Source organism: Anas platyrhynchos, chromosome 5 (assembly GCF_047663525.1).
Source record: "Anas platyrhynchos isolate ZD024472 breed Pekin duck chromosome 5, IASCAAS_PekinDuck_T2T, whole genome shotgun sequence".
NCBI lineage: Eukaryota > Metazoa > Chordata > Aves > Anseriformes > Anatidae > Anas > Anas platyrhynchos.
Window position 1 is genome coordinate 57,951,973 of NC_092591.1, and position 19,602 is coordinate 57,971,574.

The 19,602-nt window shown below is 35.5% G+C and overlaps 1 long non-coding RNA gene across 5 annotated transcripts in view; it reads right to left on the bottom strand.

The window, feature by feature from the left end:
* Positions 1-423: 423 nt before the first annotated feature.
* LOC106017859 (uncharacterized) overlaps positions 424-19,602 on the bottom strand; it is an 89,386-nt gene continuing 70,207 nt past the window's right edge. For 4 of the 5 annotated variants that reach the window (XR_011809820.1, XR_011809819.1, XR_003497471.3 and 1 more), the window contains 7 exons: positions 17,675-17,776; positions 11,841-11,967; positions 9,016-9,075; positions 6,301-6,368; positions 4,370-4,440; positions 1,933-2,017; positions 424-543 (listed from right to left, as the gene is read on the bottom strand). This is a non-coding gene — a long non-coding RNA (uncharacterized lncRNA). The remainder of the gene's footprint in view (positions 544-1,932; positions 2,018-4,369; positions 4,441-6,300; positions 6,369-9,015; positions 9,076-11,840; positions 11,968-17,674; positions 17,777-19,602) is intronic. The other variant, XR_011809818.1, reaches the window with a different exon arrangement.

Below are 19,602 nucleotides of genomic sequence, written 5' to 3' on the forward strand. Positions count from 1 at the left end.
AAACAAAAACTTAGAAAAGTGAAACATACTGGCTACATTCAGAACTAGAACACGTAAATGTTTTTATCAGTCAGTTATTACACATTTCTTTTCCATTTGACTTTATATATTTCTTATTTTAAAACTACTGCCTGGGATGCCTTGGCTCATCATTTCTATACTCTAGCACATTACTTAAATGTTCTTTCATTGACCATATAATTTATATATGTATATACATTTTTTTTTCAACAAAACTAGCATTTGGAAATCAAGTATTGCTATAATGCACACAAAAATTGGTCAAAGAATATATAAAAAATATATGGAGCATATATATGGTAACACGAAGTATATTAAATTTAAAGATTACAGCTAGGACAAGGATTAGTATATAAATATACATAACAAATGTTATTTTCTACTGTAAGAAATCCACTCATCTTACCTGAAGGACAACAGGACACCTCTAAATTTTCACTTTAGTCCTTTCACATGCAGTTGGTTCTGTGGGCATTGTAATTTTTGATGTCAGGTTTAAAATCACTCATCTGGTGAAATTTCCTAATTAAAAAAAAAAAAAAAAAACAAAAAAACACAACAGTGCTATGTTAAAATACATATATTGCTTTTCTTTGTTTATTTTTATGCAGAAACCTCACCAGGAAAGTTATCTGCACATTGACACGTGCATCTTGGTTCCATTATCATAAGTATCCATTCAGAGCTTCAGAGTTGTTCAGTAATATACGCTGTATTTGTACATTTTTCATTAATCAATCCTTTCAAATTGCTCAGCTTTTTCAAAAGCACCCATCTCTCAGAACAGTCTTTCCCCTCCCTTCATGAAGAAAACTTATCAGCCTTAGCATCCAAAAAGATTTTTACTTGCCCCCTTGAAAAATGGTTGCAAAATCAAAGGAGAAAAGTTGTCTGTGCCTTTCCTCCGTGAACAACAGGACAAACCTTTGTCTAGGTAATCAGACAGCAAGAGCTCAGTCCTATATTGCACCTTGAAATGTCTGCTAGGTGTTTTCTACTAGTTCTAGAGTCTACCCACACATACTTTAATCAAAAATAATTTCTCAAGCATAGATAAAGGTTGAAAAAGCACACCGACATCAAAAGTACATGAAGGCATTGTTTCCTATATTAACATGAGAAAATCTTCTTTAACCAAGTTCTTATTCTTTACTTCCCTCTGACAGCATAGAGATCACAGCTGCTTCTGCTTGATGTGTACAAGAAAGCTCAGCATTTTTATCTGTGCATTCCAATAACATTTATTTTTACTAACAGTAACTGTAAAGAGCAACTCTTCTAACCACTGCCCCCCCCCCAAAAAAAAAAAAAAAAAAAAAGGAAAAAGGCCACCGCAATGGTTGTGAGTGTAACGTGATGGAAGCTTGCTTTTCAAAAAGCAAACTCTGTCTACAGTGCAATCCAAGGTGTGGCAGCAATTCTGCACTGACACAGCTCATACAACATACACAGCTCCAACCAACTCAAAATTAATATTTTGGCAATAGCAGCTGTGAAGCAAAATGCTTTAATATGAAAAGAAAAGGATGTTGGATGGTACAGAAAATAAAAAAAAAAAAAAAAAAGAAAGAAAAAAGGGAATGCAGTGCTGTTTTTGAGAGGGTAAAAATCAAAAGGGGTTCAAAAGGAAAGTAAAAAACACTTTCTTATTAAAATTGATGAGTGTTAAAAAAGATGACTCCTAGGGAGTTTTCTTTGGATTTAAGTTTTCATGCAAAATAGTTGCACAAGTTGAGATATGATGAAAAATTAGTTTTACAGAAATATATAGAAGAATTTGAAAATACAGCCTTAGATATATATAAATCTTTGAAGCTGTAGACTTATTTTGAGTTACAGGAGATTCAAAGGGAATGCTGCTATTGGAGTCAGACACTTCTCAAGAGCACCACTTTGAAATTGTGTTGTTACCACAGAAAGGTCCAGTTTCTCTCTTCATGGGTCTGCTGACTGGTTCAATGTATCTTCTGTCATGCTGCTGCACTGGGTTTCATCTCTTAAGGGAAAAAAAGTGAAGAATAGAGGAGTAGTAAACGGCACAGCAATCTATAAAACTATTGGCATTTCAAGCATGTTCAGTATGTCTTTGTGATTAAAGGCAAATGGTGCATACATGCTGGTATTTTTTTATCTGTTTTTGAAAGACGCGGTGTCTGGACTTCTTATATCAATACTAATCTGAGCTTCTGTAACAGTGTAGTATTTTTATTTGATGATATTTTGATCCTAAGATCATTCCTTATGTTCAGAGAGCTTTAAAGCAAAGAGCACTTCGTATATCTGTCCAACAGTCCACAATTGAATGACTATGATTCATTCACTAGATGGGAAGAAAGTTCCTTGATATTAGTCTTAAAAGCAATCTGTCATTAGACTGGCATATTAGCTTTGTTCAAATTCATTTGTGAGATTCTTTGCAGGAAATAGTGGCTAATAAAGTACGGAAATGATAGAAGAATATTGAGGCCCTATTAAATCATTAAACCCAGTTCCTTCTCAAATATAACAAAGGCTTTGAACAGCTAGACAACAGTCTATAAAGTTGCATTTATATTTTAGGAAAAATAATGAAGTCTGCCTCCATACCATCGGGTCTTAAAACACAAGGAATTGTTTCAGTTGTCATTCACTTTCCAAAGCTGGTGTGACTGATACCATCAGGTGTCTTTTCCACTAATACAACCTCAGGCCTAAGACACAGGTCAAAATCCCACACTCTCAAAATAAGGCCTGGGAATGCATGATTTATAATGTGCTGATCGAACTCAAATAGCTGTCTTGTGCTTTGCTAAATCCTGCAGAGAGCTTTGTCTGAGATCTGGATAAACAGCTGAACTTTAGGTTGATAATATACTTCGTGAACTTACACTATAGAGTGTTATATACAAATATTAGTCTTCAGAGTCTCTACGTTTTATGACCCAGGTTTCTAACTTCCTCATGAGAATTATAATAGAAAAGTCAGTATAATACATACTTGCAGACGTAGACATAGACTAGGAAGGCTGGATTAAGAAAAAAAACAAAACACACACACAAAAAAAAAAAACAACAGAAAACACAAAGAAAGGGGAAATGGGTGGGAAAATATTTCAGAGAAAGTATAAATATGTAATCTTGGGATTTTTGGTAGTTCCTTATCTTGACATTATTCTTCATTCTTGTCTTTTGGGAATCCATTCTCTTCGTCAAACTCATGAACACTTTCTTGCCAGAACTATTTGTAATTTTAAAACAAGAATTTTCTCTAAGCTTTGAGAAATACAAGGCAAGGGAAGGCAAGGCAAGACACGTTACCTCTCATGCAAATAGGTGCAGCACATATTCTGTAGTGAATGGCAGGTTTTTCATTCCCTATAGTACACTCAGGATTTCACCTACAAATTAGTTTTTATATATGTATTTATTTTCTTCCAGTATTAGTGGTATGTTAATACATGTATACTGTTTTCTAAGAGCTAGAATGTAGTATACAAAGTTTGTGATGTGGCAAGAGGTTGGCTGTGCAGCAGGAATAGTCCCAATAGTTACCTCCTTGCGAGCACACGCAAAGACAAACTACACGAGCAGTTGCTGCACAGGAAAATTGTGGAGCCTTGTTCAGCCAGAAGCAAAATCAGCACCTTCATCTTCCATAGACCTGTGTGCTAGCCATGTTCCTTGGGGAGCACCTTCAGCCTGGGATTCTTTCACATTATACCACCTTCTGGGCTCAGTAACTAAACCCAGACAGTGACCTTAGCAGGGAATGGCTTTAGGATGTTTTTATGTTTAAATCCTAGGTATGCAAAATAATGTTTTTACAGCGTAAGCTTCTTCTAAAGTTAACATTTATCCAGAAGTGACATACACATTGAGTTTCTGAAAAAAATAGTTTCATATAGGATTTCAATAGCTGTTGATATAAGATTTATAATTGTTTTAGAGACACCTTATTTACATCTCCTAACATATAAGAAAATACTGCCATCTGTTGTTACATACAGTAAGTGCAGCTGCTTCCTGCAGTTAGTATTTCTTAGATTAGTTTCAAATCCCTCTGCTTTATCTTTGCTGCTTTAACAACTCACTATTCAATTGTTTCCAGGAAAAGCTGTGCAATTCCTGTCTCACATTAGAGTAGGCTAATGAATTTCAGTGTGTTTACGTGGTTAAACGTTGACACGCATAATACTTTTATTATTCAGTAGTGGGCTTGGTTAAGGATATGGGGGAATTATGTCATTGAACAAAGGGTGATTTCTACAACCATTATACATTAACCGTTGGGGTGGCTAACAACCAGGCTGCTGAGAAAAATCAGTGTGTTTAGTGCTGACACTGTTTCTTAAAAAGCCTGGACTCTTACCTTGATACTGTAATGAAGCAAATGGCCTGAGGTAACTTGTAGGAAGTTTAGAGTTTGCCATACAGAAGAACCTGTGAAGAATGATAATCTTATTGTAACACATGCTCTTTCTAAATACATCTAACATTTTTCTAATACATCTACCAAATGATTTTATATTTTTATATCATAAAATTTTCCTGATTTTTACCCCATTCAGATACTTAGAGTTATGGTTTGATCTCTTAATGACCAAGGCAAAAAATAATCCTTGTGAAACAAAAATCCTTCAACAAGGGGCATGACATTTACAGTCTTCTGCTTTATTCATAGTTTATTCCAATTAGGTTGCACATATTTAGTTTTTCAGGTTACGCTGTACTGTATTGTTTTACTAAAAAAAGACAAACACGGGTAGTACATGAAGGAATGGAGGGAAAGGTTTGGTTGTATTTCAGAGGACTGTGGGTCTTTCAGTACAACCATCTGCATTTGAAATTTTGCCTTTGAATTCTTACAGACACATTTGACGGGAGAGAATATGATACAAACTAGATTTCAAAAAAGGAGAGCAAAATCTGTGCTCAGTCTAATTTTAACCAGTTCTTTCAACAGCACTTAAAAATTATTCTGGTGCTGGATTTCTGATTAAATGTCTTCTGCTTAACTTTCACCATCCTCATCTTTCCTATTCTACCTCAGCCTTTTGTTGTGCTCTTTGTTTCTTTTCTTCTGGTTTTAACCTATAACTTCTTGAAAATTTGACAAGCTATCACTTAGTATGAGAAGCTGAATGGATGCAAAAGCTACAAATACTTAAACATAGCTGCCAGCTTCTTCTTGTTATTTTTTGTTAATAATGTGTAATTTACAAAAGGCACAAGCAAAATATCTTTCTTACAGATATGGACAGCACAATCTAATCAGGGTGTTCACGAGGCTTTTATTCACAAAGGTTAAGCTGATGGAGACTAATCTACAACCAGCAAAAGTGGGCTTCACATTATGATTTGTCCAAAGGGCACTGAATTACTGTATTAACCATAGAGGGAGTCTAGGAAGATTAGCCTCATAAGATTAAAGCTAGGCTTTTGGACAGTCACTATGGAAATACCATGTTAGTATAAGATGTAGCTGCCTTTACAGTATTATATGGATGTATATCTCTGCTAAAATTTATGCGTCACAGCTGCTAATATGACTGTTCTGGATTACTTACAGATCATGATCTAAATTGTCTTCTATATTGTCACTTTTTTCTTTTGTTTCTTTCGTTTCTTCCTCCAACTCCTTATTTTATTTTTTCTTCAGAAGTAGAACACCTGTCTAAAGGAAGTCTGTCTGCAGCTGCATTTGCCTTTTGCTTCCTAAGAATTCGGCTGTTCTGGTAGCAGAAACGAAACAGGCACCTGTTCTGGAAGGCTAATCCTGTATATAATGTCATGTTACCAGTTTTATATCAGTATGCAGGATTTGTTATCAAGGATGCACAACATGCAAGTTTCTGTTGGCGCTAGAAGTGGCTAGAAAGGTTATGCATTTTTTGACAGAGTATCCACTACAAAATACAGAGGAAACAACCTTCATGATCATTGCTTTGGGAATGCAAAGAGCACATTAAACCTGCAAGGAGAATCCTGACAACACGCTGTGTGGCAATGAGATTTCTTCCCATTCTAAAACACCAGCTTCTATTTGCTTAATGCTCCTGTGGTTGCCAAGTAAATTGCTTCAGGAAAATGATCCAAGGTGAAATTATATAAAAACAACCAATATGACAAACAAACCAAGAAATAAAATCACAACGCAGCAGGATAATTTCACTGCTCAAGTTTAGAGAATAGTCCCACGTAGAGCTGGACTGTTCCAAACACCAAAGTGGCTGAGGACAGAGCAACGGGGGGACTTTTTCTGCTGGCTTTGGTGTTGGAGACACTAGCATAGGGCTGTACCTTTAAGCCTGGATTCTCCACCTATTCTGTGAGATTCCTTTCCCTTGAGCTGTAAGTGGATCCACTGACTGAAACAAATGGTAGAGAACCACAAGATATAAGGAGTACTTTTAGTAGCCTTACAGAAAAGAAAATTCAACAACTTAACAATGAAAACAACAAAGTCAAATGACTCCAAAATACATAGAAGTCAGAGGTGCAGAAGCTAGAACAATTCGTTAATGCTCCATGTAAGAAGATCTGAATTATTTTAAGAGCACTGTATTTGCATTTTAGATATAGCAGAATGAACTAATTATGAAATGTATGCGTCAAAGATTTCAATTTCAGGCTTGACTTTACTTTGAAGATTAATTTTTTACTTTATCATTTTTGCAGGCAGTTCAGTGGACAGCCTTATTTGAATGTTACTCATTGTTCAGTGATGTATGAACTGTATTTAATCAATGTGAAGAAAGTAATATTAAACTATTATGAGAAGCATCAAATGTTCTAAAAAATCTCAAACAGAAGGTCAAAAGGTAACAACTCTGCTAACAATATGAGAAACAGTGTATTTAACTTATTCTTTACATCCAAGCTTTTCATGGTATATAAATTATCTTTTGTCACATAAAATTGAAGTGTAAAATGCATTTTTCTATCCCCTTGATTAAAATTATCATATATATAATGAATCTGACATTTTTCCATGTTTTGCTAAGAGAATTTTAAATAATTATTTAAGAGTTGGTGTGCATTTTAAACGGCCAGCCGCAAAAACCTTTGACAGGATGGTCCTCACAGTCATTAAATCATTTATCAGCATGTTCATTATTACAGAATGAAGTAATTGCCAACAAGGACAGTTATTGCAGTAATTCACATTTCCACAAGTACTGCGAACCCCACTTTAGGAAGATCCAAGCTTGATCTTAATAAAACTTTCACATGAACCTCTGTTTCTTTTGTTTGTTTGTTTTTCCTTTTTAATCTTTTCAGAGTCACTAACATGATGACAATCATCTTAGTTTCAACTAAGACAGCTAGACATAAGGAACTATTCACCCAAAATCTACGAGTGGAAAAACATTCATTTTCAAGCCAGCAGTTCCAACCCCATCATCCAGCTTCGTTTGAAACATACATCGGATTTCTGTCCCTGTCCAAACAATCAATGGCCACATTTTAAGTGCATTTTCACAGCGGGAGCCATAGGTTAGAATGTCCTGGATATAAAGCCACAACTCTCTCAATAGCGCTGCAGACAGCCTCAGTGGTTAGTGTGGAAGGCATACCACCAGCCAGAAAAGGAACTGCCCAAAGGCAAGGGAGCTGTGCCAACTGAGAACACTTTTGGACAGACTTAGACTGAAAATATTTATTTTTCACGTACCCTGACTCACAGTTGTAGATCATATAAACAGTAATGGAGGAAGAAATACTGAAAAAACCACAACCTTCTAAGTCTTATATGGCTTGCAGTTCGTATGTCAAGGAACTCCTGCTCAGAAATGCAGAAGCTACTTTGAGAGGAACAGAAGGGACTCAAAGGAAGAGACTATGTGAATGCAAACCTTTGACAAGGTAAGATATTCTCAAATGGTAACACAAGGGTAATACTCAAAGTCTGTATGAACTAAGGGAAAATTCATTACTTAATAAGGGAAGTGATAACTTTGGCTACTGTGGCTTTTGGAGTAAGTTTATCATTAAGGTTATTGATAGCTTTTTTTTTTTTCCCCATTTGAAGGAAAGTTTAATTTATTTGAATGCAGTTAACTTTATTTCCTACCAATACTAAAATAAACTGCTGCACTCTCTCTTTAACAAATTTGTGATATCTAATCTAATAATGACAGATGCCCTTGCTTTTGTTTCTATCTCCATTCCAGAGAACTTGCAGTTTCACAAGCATAAAGTGATAAGAATTCCGGACTGGGACCTTCACTAGGGAACAGGCTTTGAATCAGCAGCACTTCAACTGGCTAGTAGAAATGTTTTCAGTAAAAAAGCAAAACATTATTTGAATTTAGTACATTTCTTTCAACAAACCTTCTCAGTTTCTGCTTCGACTTACTAGTGTTACAGAGAACACTGCGTATAGTCAAAGTTAACTGCATACAAGTACATTATAAACATTTATATGCAGCAATGAAATCTGATATAGAAAACAGACCGGCAAAGGAAAATGTTTCTAGCTTCTCAACCTTTGAAGAACATAAAAAACAAACATGAAATGAACAAGCATGATAAAAATGAGGTTTCAAAAAAAGTCTTCCACTGGATTTAGTGTTTTATTAAGACCTTCCTTCTGCAAACACAGCAAATGCATTTTAATATTGCCACCATTAAAAGTTCCATTGGCTTGCTGAAATCAAGCATAACTAAGTCTTTTCAGGATTTGGGTTATGCTGTCCTGCAGAATGCTTGCCTTCCTAACTTTACAATCAGAGGTAACTGTACAACATCCCTGGTGGAAAGTGTTATTATTAGAAATCTATCTGGCTATTTTATGCAGATTTTTACGTAACTGGCATTTTGAAAATTATGTAAACATTTTTTTTTTTTTTTTTTTTTTTTACTACTGCAAGACAAACAAACAGAACTAAAACAAAACCAAAAACACTTTAGCTTTTTGGGTGGTATTTCTTTCGTTTAAAAGTACTACACATTTTCACAAGGAAGACTTTTTTTTTTTTTTTTTTTTTAAAATAAATTATTTTTATTGCTTACCTGAATATATAAGTATCTGTTCTCTCACATTCCTCAGACTTACTTTTACTATTCTAATATCTGAATTAAAAGTTAAAAATTAAAATTAAAAGATAAATTCAAACACACATGGAGGAGACAAACATTTTAAGTTTTTCTGATGAACAAAATAAATGTGTTCCAAATTCACTGAAGTCTCGGACAGATGCCAAAACTACACAGTCTGACAGACAACACTTAAGTACTTTTGGTTCAACTTTCCAATAAATTATTTTATTGAGTGAAGCTGATCTTATCAAGTACAGATTTAATACAGTTGAATATTATCATCATTTAGATCACCAAGAAAAAATGAAGCCTAATTTATGTATCATTACCTGACAGCACTACTGCTCATGCCTTGGTGAAACCTAAAGGTCCACATGACAATACAGTGAAACTCAGAGATTTAAACAAACCTTTTAAATTATTTGAATTATTAAAAGCTATTATGTTAATTTTAAATTTATGTTCATCTTGATAGCCAACTGTTTTTACTGTTCAACTTGTCTTTATGTCAAAGATGCAGGAAAGTACCTAAGATAACACTCAAAGCCTTATATTACACATACCAACCATGCAGAGCTCAGACTCAATAAAACACTTGTACCACATTCTTTGTCTCTGACTCATGTCTGGTTAACGTAACAACAAAACCTTTTCATTTAATACATATATTTTGTATAATAACCAGTGAAAACACATCCAAACAATGCTCAAAATCTGATTTAAGTGGCAAAAAAAGTTTGCTACTATTCTTATCTTGTCTTTTTTAACCTATTGTAACTCACAGCACAAAGATTTATAATGTTGATCTTGATTTAAATTGTTAATACATGAGTTTACAAACTGTTCTACTAAATTGGCGAGATGTGACACTATCTAATTTGAGCAAAATTAGATAAATTAGTTACAGTTCATGATCAGAAAAAAACGTGTTTAAAATTATCTAGAAAAATAAAAGTGGGCTAGATACAAGTTACAGTTGTGATGGATTTTCCTCATTATTACCTTCATACTACTGAGAGAGGATTTTTTTTTTTTTTTTTTTTTTTTTAACACTCTACCCCAAAAAATTCTATGATTTTGAGCCTTTTAGAATGCCATAACATTTTATACTGTCTCCCAGTCCCCTCTTATATCAAATAATAGAATCTGTTAGGGTAAGTATTGTAGACTCATAGAATGGTTTGGGTTGGGACGGACCTTAAAGATCATCTAATTCCAACACCTCTGTCCTGGGCAGGGAAACCTTCCACTAGACGAGGTTGCTCAAATCAATGCACAGAACTTCACACAAGTTCATCAGTGACAGTTACATGCATCTATAATTCTTTAAAAAGAGACAAGCTTATTCCTGGGACAGGTGCTAGGTTCAGTGTAGGGAGCCAAGTGTGAAACTTGTAGTAAGAACACCTTACAAGCACGTGAAAATCAAACATATGTTGTAGATTGAAGTTACTGTCTTCATACTATTAGTTTTGGCAAAGTGGCAAAATAATCTCTCTTAAATTAAGAATAAAGCTGAAGCTCTGTGTTGCGGATGTTTCATTCATAGGAACAAATTCTATTGCACATGAATTTTCTGTTATATTTGAAAGTTTCTCAGTAATGTGGAGGAGGTAATGTAGGCAACATTGAATTCCCAACTAGTTTTTAACCTGGTATCGAAGTAAAAGATTTTGTAAAAATTACAGTAGAGATTATTTCAGTTAGTAAGCTGTTATGGTATAATTGTATGAGTGTTAACTCCTTGAACTAAGTTGTACACTACCACCTATTTCTCTTGACTCAGAACATTGTCTATAACGTATCAGTGAGTCATTAATTTGCATACTTGGGTTGCTGAGAATTGATCTTATATTGATTTTTCTTCCATTCCTACTGGCACTAGGAAGAGGCTCTTGAAACAGACCCTCAGTAGCATATGAATCGTTCTGTGAAGCTTCTGACAAACTCTCTGCCTTACTGTTAATGAATATGTGTAGAATATGCCAAAAGGTCTTTGCAGAAAACGCTATTATGCTGGCAAATTTCAATGTATAGTGAATCTTTATAGACAGCTTATAAGCCCTTATAATTGCCTTTTATAAAAGCTGACATATTTAAAACTATAATGGCATTAATGACTGCAACTGTTATGACTAGATACGTACAAAAAGTTTTATCATTGTAGAATCCCGTCTGTAACGTCACCCACCAGAGGGTGTAGAGGTGAAATTTCTTCTAGGAGCACTAGGTGGAGACAGTGATTCACACAATGCTTGCTAACACATTTTTTCTAGCTGCTGTACCACAGCTTCTGCCAGTTAGCATGATTTCACTTTTCCATTCACTTCATTACAGATTGCAAGGTTACATTTTTTTTTTTTTTAGTAGTTATAACAAAGAAAATAAAATAAAATTATTCATGCTTTGAGTAGGTAGCAGGTCTCCCTGAATCTCTTTCACACGTGTATGCATATGTAAATCACAAAACTCCAGGCAAACTATAAACAAAGTACCAGAGCTTTCTTTCCAGGCCTAATATGCGTGAAATTTATTTACTAATGGTAACTCTGACTGCGTTTTTTCTGGAGCCATAAGAAACATCCTTACCCATGTTCTTAAATTTCCTTTTTTTTTTTTTTTAATAACTAGAAAATACATACTTGATTAAAAACCTCAGCCTTTGTGAAATCAATGATACTTTTGAAATTCCTGGAAATAAAAATAAACAACAACAGAAAAATCCATACACAGTAGTTTACTTTCCCCACATTAACTTGATTTATTGAGCCTATCATAGCATATTTAATTGTCCTTACCGCAGAACGGTCTCCTAGTTAGCAGCTGGAGAGTTTTCACATGTCAGTCATGACCAACAATCGATATCATATGCTCCGTGCCCATCTTTAACTTCATACGAACTAGTTTTGAACTAGTTAGGATGCACTAGAAGAGAAAAGCCAACAAAGATAAGTGCATGCAGCTAAACAACTGCCAGAAGATCACTTTGCAGATATTCAGCCTATCGATTTAAGAAGGTTTATTGCATCAGTGTGAGACAACATATCTAGCAGCAAGTGACTACATAATACGGCCTGCAAATCTGACATATGTGAATTTCCAAATTATAAAAATAGTACAAGTTAAAAATCAGGCAAAAACAAGCTGTTTTATTTAAGCTGCTAAAACAAATGCAGATTGAGTTCTTACTCTGGTGTACTATCTCCTTATTGCCTAAAAGATGGGATCTCCTAGCAATGAAGTTGTTTTGAGTTAACATGTTTTTACCACACTAAATGGGAGCGTGGGCTAATTTCCCAATGGCAACCAAATTTCCAAGTTTTGAATTTGTCTGAGCCTAGCTGTAGCTGATTGTAGTCTATTAGTTTATATAGTCTATGAAAGTATATTGGGAGTCTTCATCTGAAAGGATCCTCTTGGAAACATCCGTGTAAGTTAGCAGAACCACTGGAAAATTTTGGCAAATTTCCCTGCAGGCTGCTGGGGTTTGATCCTGGTCAGTAAGCAGCTGGAGTTTATGTAGTGTGGGTTGATTCCTTTAGGTTTCTTTGCACTATTGCCTCTTCCAAAGAGAAAAGGAAGAGAAGTATTGGTTGTTACTGTGCTGATACAAGCTGTTCATGACATCTGTTCAATGAATCACACACTGGTTAGGGGTTGGAAGGGACCTCTGGAGGCCATCTGGTCCACACCCTTGCTCAAGCAGGGACACCCAGAACAGGTTGCCCAGGACCTTGTCCAGGCAGCTTTTGAAGACCTTCAGGGAGGGAAGACCCCACAGCCTCCCTGGGCAACCTGTGCCAGTGCTCTGCCACCCACACAGCAGGGAAGTACCTCCTGATGGTCAGACAGAAACTCCTGTGTGCCAATTTGTGCCCCTTGCCTCTTGTCCTGACACTGGGCACCACTGAAAGGACTCTGGCTTTGTCTTTTTTTGCATCCACCCTTCAGACAACCCATCCGTGCTTAAAAGAAGAAAAAAAAAAAAAAAGGCAGCAAAGCCTTTTCAAATACAGGGTTGCTTTTCAAGCAATGAAGAAATCCATTCTAGAAGAACATGATGCTGTCGTCTCTGTAGCTGTCCTACAGACTTTTGCCTAGTGTGAGGGAAAAAAAGAGAATTGAGCAGGCTGTTTGAGGGTCAGAAAGTCAGCAGCTGAGGTGACTTAATGTACATTGACCAGCCTGGTAAACATTCACCAAAATGATCTATAAAATAATTTAATACTGGAAGAAAGAAACTTCTGTGATTAATATTTTTGCTTCCATCTGACTCAGTCTAAGTATCCATAGGATTGCATTTTTTTCTAGCTATTATCAAAGGTTCTTACATGTTTTAATAAGTTTATAGTCCTTAAAACATTACAAATACTGACATCCAACCTGAAAATAAAAGCCTACATGTAACTGATCATATGAAACAGATCAACGAGGACATCTTTGGGTAACTTTCACAGCATGAAGGATTTGTGTTTCTAGTTTGTGATGGTTACTGGAGAAACCTCCAGGTTGTCCTTCCAGAGTATTTTACCACCAGCTTATAAATGTTTTAGTCTTGGCAAATGAATGAAAAATCTAGCTCTCTCTCTTAGTTCCATTTTCTCAATGACTCATTCATATATTCCATATTTCACATAAATGGACTACTTATTACTACTAACTTGAATCTAGTTCTACTTTTCTGGGGGTGGAGAAGTTTTATAGAAGGAGTTGTTAAGTAGAGAACTTCCCCTTCTTTGCCTTTTTGTCTTTTTTTTTTTTTTTTTTTTTTTAAATACAGACTGAAGTTTTCAAACCTTGGTGTTTGAAGTTACACTCTGAATTCCATACTGAAGAGTAGTCAGATTTTGAAAGACTCTCTAATGAGTAGCATAGAAATAAGTAGGAACTGCTGGTGCTCTGGAAAATCTAATCACTTTTTGTAACAGAGAACTGACAGAGTCCGGAAAAAAAGCCACTATGCAGAATCATGAGTAGATATCTGGGGTGCAGATACTCTCAAGTCGGCAGTGTGGTGCATATGCTATATGCACCACGTATACGTTGACCACATGTCAGTCATGTTCCTGCTCCTGGTCACAGTTTCCTCACTACACGCTGAGTCCTTCGTGCTGTATATAATCTAAACCTGCTTTTTCTGGCAGATTATTTCCAGATTATGTATGTAGCCACTTGTTGACGGCAATCAATATTTAAGAGTTGAATGTAGCAGGAATATAGTAAAGGACAAAAACATGAGCCGTTTTCTAGGCATGAGATAAAAGGAAGATGCATTATTACAAAGGGGAGCGTAAGAAGTGTCTGCATGCCTACTAGGTCAGTAGCAACAAAAGCAGTCAAAGAGCTCAGCTGAAATACGAAGAATAAGGACACAGCAAAGGTACCAATGCTGACACCTATACACATGAACACTGTAAAGGATAACAATCTCAAAAAATCCCCAACCCTCCAGCATGGGGTTAAATTCTCATCCATACAACCTCTACAACCCCCGCCAACAGGGGCACATCAGCATTCTCATGTATGCTATCAGATAACATTCAGATCATCAGCCATATATTCTGTTTCCACGCAGTATCATTTACAACATAAAAATATAATTATATTCACAGAGAAAACTACAACTACCATACATTTCAGGAAAATAAATGTGTACCCTTAGTGGAATTCTTGTTGAAGTGAAACCCCTGGCAAGTGAAAACCCTGGCAAAACTCCCACTGATTTTGGTACAGTCAGGATTTGAACCATGGATTTCAACAACAAAACAAAAAAATAAGAGATATTGTTCTAAGTAAAATTACTGCTCTGCATTTAGTATAGTTGCAAAAAGTCAGAACAGTTCTGTAAAATGAAAAAGTGCTTTTTTTTTTTTTTAATGTGCATTAGATACGTCAATCTACTGGCACAATCAATATGGAAGGTAAGGCATGTGTATTAAAGTGGGGGTGCTTCCCTGATAATTCACATATCCAAGCACTGTCATGTCCCTCTAAGTAAAAAAACAAAACAAAAACCATCACCACCAACAAAAAAAAATAATAGAAAAAAGGAAGCATAAGAATACCCAAAATGTTTATCTTTTTATAGTGAAAACTACTTAATATTCAAAGCTATATAGTGCAGGCATAATGAACGGCTTTTTAAATTTCTGCTTTCTGTTCAGACTCATGCTGCATTGCTGAAACACTGCATTCCAACCCCTGAAGATCTAATGCACTAATCTAATGCACTGTGGCTGACCTATTACAGATGATTATAAATTACAGAAGTCCTTGTGTTGCTATAATTTTCTAGAGATTGCTTCTTAAAGCCAGAAGGTGAAAAAGAAAAAAAGTGTAAACTACCATTTCCTCTGTCTATGCTGGATTTAGCTCAGCCAGAAACACCATTTCGGAGCAATAGACAGAGTACCCGATTTATTTACTCCCCATATGAAATTTACACCGTAAGGAAGCAGACACAAATTAAGCACTCTAATAAAAAAATAGAGAAGCGATTGGATTCTGTGTTGCTTACTCTTGGAAGCTTTTGCAATTTCTGCACAATACCTATGCTGCAGTTACGCAGATGAAATGGAAAAAATTATTTTTCCTTTGAAAGGATGACAAATTCATAAAGGATGGCGAGATGCTACTATACCACAGCAATGTCATGCAAGTATATAATTTAGGAAAATAAAAAAATATATTGCAAATAAAACTACAAAGTTTTTACTTTCAAATTGTTACTACTTTATTTTTGTTGGGCTAGTTATTTGCAGGATTAGGATGCTTGAAAATTAATAGCAATGCTCTTTTGTTTCATTTTATGCAGTTCTGGAGACCAGAGGAGCCTCAGGAATTAATTGTAGCCTTCTAATAAACACAACGATGTAATGACGTATTTAACATCACTGGTTTTTGTTTGATTCCAAATAAATTGCAGATTTTTTTTTCTGCTGTGATACTAAAACAATTACCTTTTTGAAAAAGGATAATTAATCTACAATTTTTTCACATTAGATCATATATCTCTAAAGAGTGCCCACAGATTTGATGGTCTTCAGCTGCTGTGTATTTATTTTTCATTTTTTCTACTGATGTACCGCCCCATCAGTGCTGACATTTAAATGAGTGAGTATTCAACACAAATGTGATCATTTGTATAGCATCCAATGCGGCACCATACTGAGATGATTGCTTCTGGGAGCCATCCATGGGTTCTCGAATAGGGGGGAAAAGCCAGGCAAAATTTTATCAATTTACATTTTTCTGTGATTAATTTTTATGCAAATAAGGGCCCGACCGTGCTCCCATCTCACCTGAATCATGCGGATCATCAAAGACAAATTGAGCATCACTTATTTAAAAAATAGGCTTTAAACTACTCTACAGCTGTGTTGGAAAATGCTAAGAGCAGGGCATGAACTTTTCTAATGTAACAGGAATAGATAAGAAAATGCTTTTTTGCATTTTTGTCCACACTGTGATAAACATGAATCTTAACAAAATCCTAAAAATTGCCTTTGTTTTATATTCCTTTTGCCCTTGTAAACACTTGGCATGGGAAAGCTACATAAGGGGATTTTTCCAGTTTCAGAATACAAACAAGCGTACTTGCAAATAAAAAGGCATTGCTTAGTGATGAAAAATGTTGTACTGGTTAGCACACTTACAGTGAATATTTTATTTCCATTTTTAGATAGAATTCAAGAAATCAGAAAGTAGCATACTGTAGTGGAACAGGCCTTATATAAGCCGTCATATAATGTAAATGAGAAAAAGGCATTAACTCACAAGTAAATAAATGAGTTCTGTTTATAAATTAATACATTTTGCTTTATTGTAGATATCTACACATGTCTATATTTGCCTACCATGAATTTGGAAATTTAAGAGTTAGCTAAAAAGCAGCCTTTTAAAAGTAATTTTGATGTGCAAATTACATGGATGGACATTTTATAATTACTGATATTGAGAGTAAGTAGGAATAACTAATCTTTTTATCAACTTTAAAACAAAGTACTTCTCTTCCTGTTGGAAACCAGCAAAACTCTTCAAGGCATTACAGTTGAAGACAATATTATCAGCCATGAGTATAATTTTTGTAGCTGTAAAATAAGTATTGCTCAGAAATATGAACTCTTGGCCCTCTAATTTGCACGTGAAATTCGTATACAGGTGTCAGAATGCATTCTCAAGAAAAACGTTCTCATCTCAAGAAGCTGAATTTTGAAAAGGCAGTTTCTTTTCAGAACCATGTTCCAAAAATTATAATACGTCATCTTCAGAGACTCATCTTACAAGTCTTTGCACAAATCACTATCCCTGGAACTAATCTCAGAGGAATAAGTGAGATGTGTATTGGAGAAAATATGTTCTTTATAAGTTAGTATTTGAAAAAAGAGGCTCATGTACTAGATGCTCTTGTGACTTCAGAGCAAAATATGTCCCCTTATATATTGCGTACATGAAAGCTTTTTTTTTTTTGATAGATTTGATTAACCCCCACTTTTAATGAGTTACTTTTCATTAAACTGTACAGCTGAATGAACATTATTTCACATGCAACACAGAATATGCTTGCACACATGCAGATGAGCAATTTTATGTTCAGACCCTCCCCTAAATACTGCAGCCCCATATCACTTACTGTGCAGCAGACGCACTGGGGGAATTGTCACTGTGTTAAAGCCGGTGGGAGTTCTGGTGCAATTCTCAGCCTCTGGCCACAGGTTTTTGGGGCCTGTGCAGCCTACAGACAAGAACACAACTGATACTTTTAAATACCTGAGATGAGAGCAGCATGTGACCCATCATTTTTAATGTTTGTATTAATTCCTCTATCTCCTGTAGTCAGGAGTTTTGAGAAAGACTATACCGTTGCAAGTTTGATCAAATCCAATATGTTGACTAAATAAATTTAGTCAAATATGTTGACTCAATAAATTTACTATTCAGAAAAGGACATGTGAAAACTAAGGCATATGAATGAAGACAGTAAGGTAGTGAATTATTTAAAACAAAAGACTTTCTTCCCTTTAGAAAAGACCTTATGCAGAAAAAAAAAATCAAGATGTTGAAAAAGACCAAGTTACAATGACAAATACAGCGCCGTTATTATTTTCAAGATCTGTCTAAAATATTAGAAGCATCAGTTGAACAACGTAGATTGCTATAAAGTGGAACAAAGCTTAAAATATTTACCATTCACTGTCTTTCTCCAAACTTAACGTCTTCTACAGGAAATATCTTGTACGTCTGCATTAGTATAAATACAATAGTAGATCTATCAAGTCCCCCTTCCCTACATGACAGGTTTCTGTATGTTACTCTGTGCCACTGATGCCCATATAATTTCTTATAAACTATAGTCATGATATCCTACTGGAACAGTTCTGCTATTATAATCAGTAATAAATAAAAAAAGTATTATGTAGCAGCTTACAAAGAGGATTCTAAATCAACTGAAAATGTTAAAAGTGATATCCTGGTGTTTCATTCCAAACACTTATCACAATAAGCTTATGGGATATAAGAGAGGCATAAACAGATTATTTTACCAGCCACTGGCATACATCCTAAGATGCAAAATATCTGTTGTTTAATACCATGTGATCACACTGCACACATTTTAAGGCAAGGAGTAGAAGCATTAGGAAACACAATGAATACATATGTCACCTCTAAGAGATCACTTGCTGGTACTTCACTTACCATGGGAATGTAAAACAGCACTGTAACAAATGAAAACAGACATTTATACAACGTGAATGCCTATACTCCCAGTTACAATGTGAACAACAGGAAGCAAAAATATTGTCAGTATATTCCAGCCTAGAAAAATCCTCAGGTATGCTTTAATTGAAACTAAAAGAGTGATGTATATAATCAGGCTCATATATAGATACAGATATATAAATATATAAATGGATTTGCTATACACGTAGATATGGATTACAAGGTCCCCGTTTTGGCATGCCACGGTCTGGATGAAGAATTGTTAACAGACATGTTAAGGCATATTGTTGGCATTAACGGGGCTGTCAGCTGAGGGGATTTCTACTGCTTCAGCTGCAGTTTCAAGGCAATGCAGAGCTAGTCTGTCCCTCCCAGTAGTACACTGGCACCCTGCGGCTGCACAATGGGCCCGATGGGACAGCTGGGCTCCAAGCACAGGGACCAAGCTCTGAGAAATACAAGAATATTCTAATAGAGCATTAAAGCAGAGCTATGATCAAAAGTCATTAAACAAAAAAAGATGAAGAAAAAGGAGATGATTAGAGCAATAGTGTCACATGCCATGTCCCTCCTTCCGTAAGTCACAGGGCAAGTTGTTCCATTTTAGCTGCTGAGGCTCCAGCTTTTGGCACTAGGCCCGCATGCATTAAAAAAGCACAATACTCAGAGGGAAATGTGGCATGGAAGGCAACACCAGACTTTTCTTTCTGGGTATAAGCATAGTGACCCAGAAGTGGAGGATCAAACCTGTATGTCCTTAAAACATCTTTTACTTGGAGTGGATGCAGGAACCAAGGTTTTATGCTTGGAAAAATATGGGTATCACGCTATGGAAAGGGT